The 6,828-nt window shown below is 54.1% G+C and overlaps 1 long non-coding RNA gene across 2 annotated transcripts; it reads left to right on the top strand.

Moving 5' to 3' along the window:
- The first annotated feature begins 5,557 nt into the window (after positions 1-5,557).
- LOC135407951 (uncharacterized) lies at positions 5,558-6,318 on the top strand. 2 transcript variants are annotated; one of them, XR_010427102.1, is made up of 4 exons: positions 5,558-5,756; positions 5,870-5,931; positions 6,025-6,074; positions 6,179-6,318. It is a non-coding gene; the product is annotated as an uncharacterized LOC135407951 (long non-coding RNA). The 2 variants fall into 2 exon arrangements; XR_010427101.1 differs by having other exon boundaries at positions 6,025-6,081; positions 6,179-6,311.
- Positions 6,319-6,828: the final 510 nt, after the last annotated feature.

Below are 6,828 nucleotides of genomic sequence, written 5' to 3'. Positions count from 1 at the left end.
GCCTAAAAATAGCCAGCGGGGATCATCAGGTTTTCCAGCCAAGAAGAACAAGGAGAGAGATGAGGGAATCGGGTTCCAATTCCTAATGATTTGGTGGGTGCAGGAATGATTTCTGTGTGTTTTCCAGTCCCTTTTGATTCCTGAGATGATTTTAAAATGATGGCTTTAGCAATCAACTAAATCGGAGATGTTGTTTTTGAGAGGAAATGATGCCAAATAAATGCAGAGTTTTGGGTCAGTTTTTGGGATGATTTGGGTCATTTTTTGGGGTCAGTTTGGGGTCACTGTTTGGGGTGATTTGGGTCAGTTTTGGGTCAGCTTTTGGGATGATTGGGGTCAGTTTTGGGTCAGCTTTTGGGATGATTTGGGTCGGTTTGGGGTCAATTTTTGGGGAGCACTGGGTGCTACTGGAGTTTGTTGGGGAGCACTGGGTGTTACTGGGGGTTGTTGAGGAGCACTGGGTGTTACTGGGGTGCACTGGGGAGCACCGGGTGTTACTGAGGGTTGTTGGGGAGCACTGGGAGAGAAGATGAAAAATAAAGAGAATAAAAAATAAACGAAATAAAAAAAGGAAATATAAAAAACAAAAGAAAATTAAAAAAAAGGCAAAAAACCTAAAAAGGAAATAAAATGAAAATGAAATAAAAGAGAAAAAAAAAAAAAAGAAAAAAAGAAACCCCTTCTTGGGCACCCCGTTTCCTCTCCTCCCCCCCCCCCCCGAACCGTAAATTGCGGGGTCATCACCCCTCAAATGTGAGAAGGGGACCCCAAAATGTGGGTGAGGGAACCCCAGAGAGCCGAAAAAGTGGAGGGGGAGCCGCAGTAAGAAAGCGAAGCCGGGCGGTCGGGCGGCGGGGTGGGGGGGGGAGCCAAGGTGGCGACGCCGGCGCGTGCGCAGTCGTTGGAAAGACGCCGGCGATCACGTGGTAACTGAGGGCAGCCAGGAGAGGGACCGGCGACGCATGCGCGGTGGCTCTCGTGCCGGTGCAGCGCTCCCTGGTCGAGTTAAGGGCCGGTTCCGGCGGCAGGGCGGGACTCGCGGTCTCCCGTCCCTCCCGGGGTGTGTGTGGGGGGAATAACATGAAGATTTTTTGGGGTGAAAGCGCAGAAATTAGCGAGGAGGGACGCTAATTTGGGTAAACCCGGTCCCCGGAAGTAGAGAGCGACCGGAAGTCCTCCAAGGCCCCGTCCCAGAAGTCCGCCAAGCCCACAGTAAAGATGGCGCCGCCAGGACCGGGACGACCACACTAAAAATGGCGGCCCCTGCCCGGAAGTTTGCCCCGACGCCACACTCAAGATGGCGCCGCCAAAACCGGAACTTAGCCGAGGCCACACTAAAGATGGCGGCGAGAGGCCCCCTCGCTTTAGAGAGGTGTCTATCCTGTTGCCTGACCTCCGCCGCGACCCGGACCCCCGCCCCGCGCCCGCAGCGCCGTCTCGCCGCGCCGCTTCCCGCTGTGGGGACGGGGCGGGGCGCTCGGCGGCGCCGGGCGCGGGCGGCAGGTTCGTGGGCGGCGGCAGGCACCGGCGAGGGCAGCCCCCGTCTCGGCGCCGCGGCGCGCGAGGACCTCAGGCGCCCACGCCGCGCCGCCCGCTCGCCCCGCTCCGCTCCCGCTCCCGCTCCCGCCCCCGCCGTGCCCTGGAGATGCTATCGGGGCTGCGCCGCCGCCTTCCCCCCCGGGAGCGACCCACGGCGGCAGATCCGACGGAGATCGTACCCGAGGTTAGCTGGGCGCGGCGGGTGGGCGCGGCCGCCTGTGGCTCCACCCGTCCCTCTCTCCCCTCCCATGCGGGACAGCCCCAGGTGTGGGCAGTGAGGCTGACAAAGAGGCGGGACAGCCCCAGGTGTGGGCAGTGAGGGTGACAAGGGGCGGGCCGTGCTCGGTGGGGCCCTTTTTATGGGGAGCTTCTGCAGGAGAGCAGTCGATCCCAGGGAATCTCTCAAGCAGTGATGGTGAGAGCATCTCGCAGGGGCTCGGGGAAGCACCTGATGTACCCGGATTATCGCTTGAGGAAGGTGCCGAGGGATGAGCCCTGTTCCAGGAAGCAGCGCAGGAGAGGGGAGCAGCGCACGTGGACAGGTGGGAGAGTGTTGGGGTGCAGAAAACATGCAGCTCAGACTAGAGGAAGACCTTGGAAGTTTCTTTTATTGATACAAACGTGCAAAGCAGAGAGTGAGGTGGAATATAAACACTGTAGGTGCTCGGGCAGGTGAACCAGGACTTAGGAGAGGAAATCGCTTTCCTCAGCACCTAAAGTTCCAATTGCCTCTCTCAGGAGCAGTCGAGAGGAGTTTCTACTTTGGGGCTGGTCTCCAAAGGTAGGCACCTGAAACTGCTGTGGGAAGCTTACTGCCGTAACCAGACAGTAATTTCCCCTGATATTTTAGCTACTAAACCCAGTGAGTTTTATTTCCTCTGTGCAGAGCTCTCCACTCTCATTTTAAGGCTATTTTCCCCGGTCCTCACCGCAGGACAGCGGCTCTTTCCCGGTTCAAACCTCGGCACAGCCACCGAACCGGGCGCGGGTCCGTGGAAGCACTTCCTGATTCTCGTTATTACCTCACTCCACATCCCCCATCGCGAAGCACCCCGGGAGCTCAGCCCAGCAGCGCGGGAGGGTCCCGGCAGCCCCGGGGCTCCTTGCGGCCCCCTCCGCGCCTCGTTCCGGTACCGCCAGGCTCACCCTTGTCCCGCAGGTAGGACGCGGCCACGCCGCGCTGCCCCAGCCCGCGCCGCGCCGCTCCCCTTCCCGGCGCCGCAGCCCGCGCCGCCCCGCTGCCCTTCCCGGCGCCGCAGCCCCCTCCGCTCCAACTCCCGCCATTCTGCTCCAGTCCCTCCGCTCCAGCCCCTACCCGAATCCAATACCAACCCTACATCTAATAGCAACTATAATACCTGCTCACGTTAGGAGTCCTTTTCTTTGTCAGGCTCTTTACCTATCCTGATTTTAAGTCAGAGATGCAAAACAGGTGCTGCTGCTCCCAGAGCCTTTATACTGTCTTGGATTGGGCTGCTCCCTTTCTCCCGGGGCCTCAAGGGAAGGGAGGTGGGCACGACCAGGGGTATATTAACCCCAGCCTTTGGTCAGGGAAGTCATTCAGCAGGCAGGCTTCAATGGGATAAGAGCTCTCCCTTTCTTTCATTTAATGGCACTTCTCAAGCTATTCCTGCTTTATTAAAGCATCAGCTTTGGTATCCAAAGAAGCAGAGCTGTATATGGTAATGAAGAGGATTACACTCACATGCAGGGTTTTTAAATTTAATAACTTGGTGTTGCTAAGCTGCTTTTATAATTGGTTATCTCTTTTTCTTTTCCTTAGGAGCCTTGCATATTTTGGGATTTCCTGGTCATCTCAACTGCAGTTTGGCATTTTTTCACCAGTGTTATCCAGTCCTCAGGTGAAGCTGCTCTGTGTTGAAGATGTTACAGACACTCAGGTTTGCAAGTAGTCAGTGGGGGGTTACAGCCCACAGATAGAGTGAGGGCTGGGGTGCCAGTTAGGAATTGCTAGGGTTTTTTTGAGGTAGTATGGGTGGAAAGCAGTGTCCAGGAGCCCCCTAAATGCCTGTGAAGGCACCCACTGACTTTTCAGATGTGCTACTTAAGTTTTCTTCTCATTCACCCAGATATTCTGTGCAATTACAGCTGCAGTCTTTGGCTGCAGGCAGTGACCCTGGGTGGTTTGCCTAAAGAGAAGGGAGACTCTTTGAGCTCTCCCCATCTATCTGGGTGACTTTGGTTAGGGTTTCTTTACCATGTCAGAGGGGTAGGGTGTAAAGCAGAGTTGAACAGAACAGAGGCCAGAGGAGCAGAGCAAGAAGGTGGGTCATCACCTGACATCAGCACAAAGATGTGGCTTTTAGCTCCATGTTTACTTGTGTGTTAAGGATTTTGTTGTTTGGGTTTGTTTTTTCTTTGTTTTCAGCTGCAGAGCCCTGGGCCCAGGAGGCTCTAGGCACTGGAGGGGAGGTGGTCCCGGTGAGCAAGGTGAGCATTGACTCCAGGACAGAACTAGATGGTCTTTTACAGGTGTTGTGGTAAATCTGTGCACATGCTTTGTTTCTTGTGTTTTCCAGGGGTTCTGCCACCTTCTAACAGACAGTCCAGTGCTTCAGGGCCCCTGCTGGTAAGAGGTCACTGTGGAGGAGAGGTAGGTAGGAGCTACCCCAGGAAAGGCATCCTTTCAGGCAGTACCTCAGTCTGTACATTTGCCTTTGGCTTTTTTACTTTGCAGAGAATGTGTGCAGCCTGAGAGGGCCGGAGCCACCTGCCAATTAGGTTTGATGGTCTTCAGCTGTCCTTGTGAGTAATCTCCTAGTACTACGAGGGTCATCAATTAAGGCTGGACCTTTTCCAGCTGCAGGTGCCATCCAGCCTGCCTTTGGCCAAGGAGGAGCACTGAGGTTGAGTTGGGGAGGTAGGGAGTAGGTGCTGGCGTCTCCCTTACTTTCAGAAACACCCATAACTTTTTTTCTCACACCCCCAGGTACGGCACACGGTGACGGCAGCAGCCTCTGACTGGGATCAGAGCCAGTGGCCTGAGAACCTCTCAGCTCAGGGGAGGGTGAGTAGCCAATTGCAGGGTTATCTCCCACGTGCTGCCCAACTCTTGTGTCAGTTTCTGTTTTCTTTCTCACAGCGACCGAGTCAGTGATCTCACAGGACCCTCTGAGCCAGCCGGGCGTCCTTCCTTCACATCGAAGATGGATTCACATCCCCAGCTGTGGGAAAGATAAGTGGAGGACTCCCACCTGGAGAGGGGATGAGAGCTGGGTCCAGTTTTATGGTTAGGAGGGAGGGATTTTCAAATGAGCCCAGGGGAAAGGGTCTGCCCTAACAGGCCCTTGGCACACATAGGAGGAGCAGTTTACTTTTCATCATGGAGTAGGATGTGCAGGGCAGAGCTGTTCAGGTCTGTGTCATGTCCTTTGTCCAGTCTGTGTTTCGTGTCTTACTATTCACAGTCACCACATCTTTGCTTTCTGCCCTCAAAGCTCTTATCTGAGGCATCATTCCTAGGGTCTTGAACCTCTGCACTGCCCAGCCCAGTGCCCATACCATCCGTTCTTTGTCTCACTAGCTTGGATGTGCATCAGAATCGCATCTGAGAAGTGTCAGGTCAGGTGTCTTTTACAGCCTCCTTACAGGTTGTATCGGTGGCTGTGCTGTGCAGTCATCTCTTGTAACCGCCTGGGATTTCTGAGAGTTTAAGAAGATTCTGAACATAGCCTTGTCTCCCATCCATCTTAGCAATTTTGTAGGCAGTTCTTGTCCCAGGCCATTCTGTTAGAGTGTCTTTTCAGGCTCCCCAGAGCCTCCTCCGTTCAGTCTCACCGTATCCTCCGTCTTCTCGTGCGGCAGCACATCCATTTTGGCGTCATTCCTTTCTCAGAGTTCTCTCTCCTGGTTGCACCACAGCACTTGTCTGGAAATGTGTCCTTGGAGTTTGTGTTGGGCCTGGAACTGCTCTGCCCTGCAGTGTAGACTTGGGGGTAGGTGGAGTAGAAAGGAGACTTCCCGGTTACCCCATGGATAGGCTTAGGCACTGAGGACCTTAAAGTTAGGTCAGTGTTTGTTTGTGCAGGTTGTCTTTGGACCCCAGAGGGCTTGTCTAAGGAGAAATTAGAATTGCACAGCAGCTAAAGTCCCCCTGTATATATGGCTGACTTTGGTAACTCATTTCTTTGCAGTGTCAGAGGGACTGGATGTAAAGCAGAGATGAACAGAAGAGGCTGGAGGAGCACAGTCAGAAGGTGGGTTGTCATGTGAGGTCAGAGCCAAGACATGACTTTTGGCCCTAGGGTTACTTGATCATTTGGATGGTTTGGTGGTTTAGTTTTGTTTTTTTTATTTTTTTTTTTTTAAGATGCAGAGCCCTCAGCCCAGCAGATGACAGGCACCAGAGGGAAGGTGAGCCTGGTGAGCAAGGTGAGCAGTGACTGCAGGACAAAACTAGCTGCTCTTTTGCAGGTGGTTTACTTGTGGTGAAACTGTGTACATACTTGTTTTTTTGTTTTCCAGGCAATGCACCGACTTCTAACATACAGTCCAACGTGACGGGGACCCTGCCTGTAAGAGGTCACGGTCAAGGGGAGTCAGACAGAAGCTGCCATGGGAGCAGCAAACTCTTGGGCAGTATCTCAGTACTCACACTTGCCTCTGGGTTGTTTTGCAGGAGACGTACGAAGCCTCACAGGGCTGAAGCCAACTCACAGTGAGGTGACGGACACGGTTTGGTCCTCTGGAGCTGTCCTTGTAGGTAATCTCCGAGTATTGAAAGGATCAGCAATGAAGGATTGAGCTTTTTTGATTGCACGTGCCATCCAGCTAACCTTTGGGAGCAGATGAGCGTTGGAGGTGAGTCGGGGAGGCAGCAGGAGGAGCAGGAATCCACTGCAGCTATAGAGATGCCCTCTAATTTTGTCTCTCTCTCGCTCATGTGTCCCAGGAGATGATAGCACCTTGTCCAAGTCTGGTCAGAGCCAGTGACACGAGGACCTGCCTCGGTGACAGTGAGTTGAGGGATCGTGGGGGCTGGGGCCACGTGCCTCAGTACTCAGATCTGGAGTCTGGTTTTCTTTCTTGCAGTTGACTCCGAGTACTCTGATGATGGCAGGAACCTCTGAGGCAGCCCAGGTGCCCGTCCTGTGCATCCAAGATGGATTGGCATCCCCTGCTCTTGGCAAGATAAGTGCAGGGCAAAGCCCCAGAGAGGGGTTGGGAGTTGGTGCAAGTCTGTGCCTCGCCTGGAGGGATTTTTGAAATTAGTCTGGTGCAGGGGGTATCCTGTGACAGGTTATTTGGACGCATCAAAAGAAGGGCTTA

The sequence above is a fragment of the Pseudopipra pipra genome, unplaced genomic scaffold (genome assembly GCF_036250125.1).
Source record: "Pseudopipra pipra isolate bDixPip1 unplaced genomic scaffold, bDixPip1.hap1 HAP1_SCAFFOLD_103, whole genome shotgun sequence".
Taxonomy (NCBI): Eukaryota; Metazoa; Chordata; class Aves; order Passeriformes; family Pipridae; genus Pseudopipra; species Pseudopipra pipra.
The sequence above is the reverse complement of the archived record's forward strand: the minus strand, read 5'-3'. Positions and strand labels throughout refer to the sequence as shown.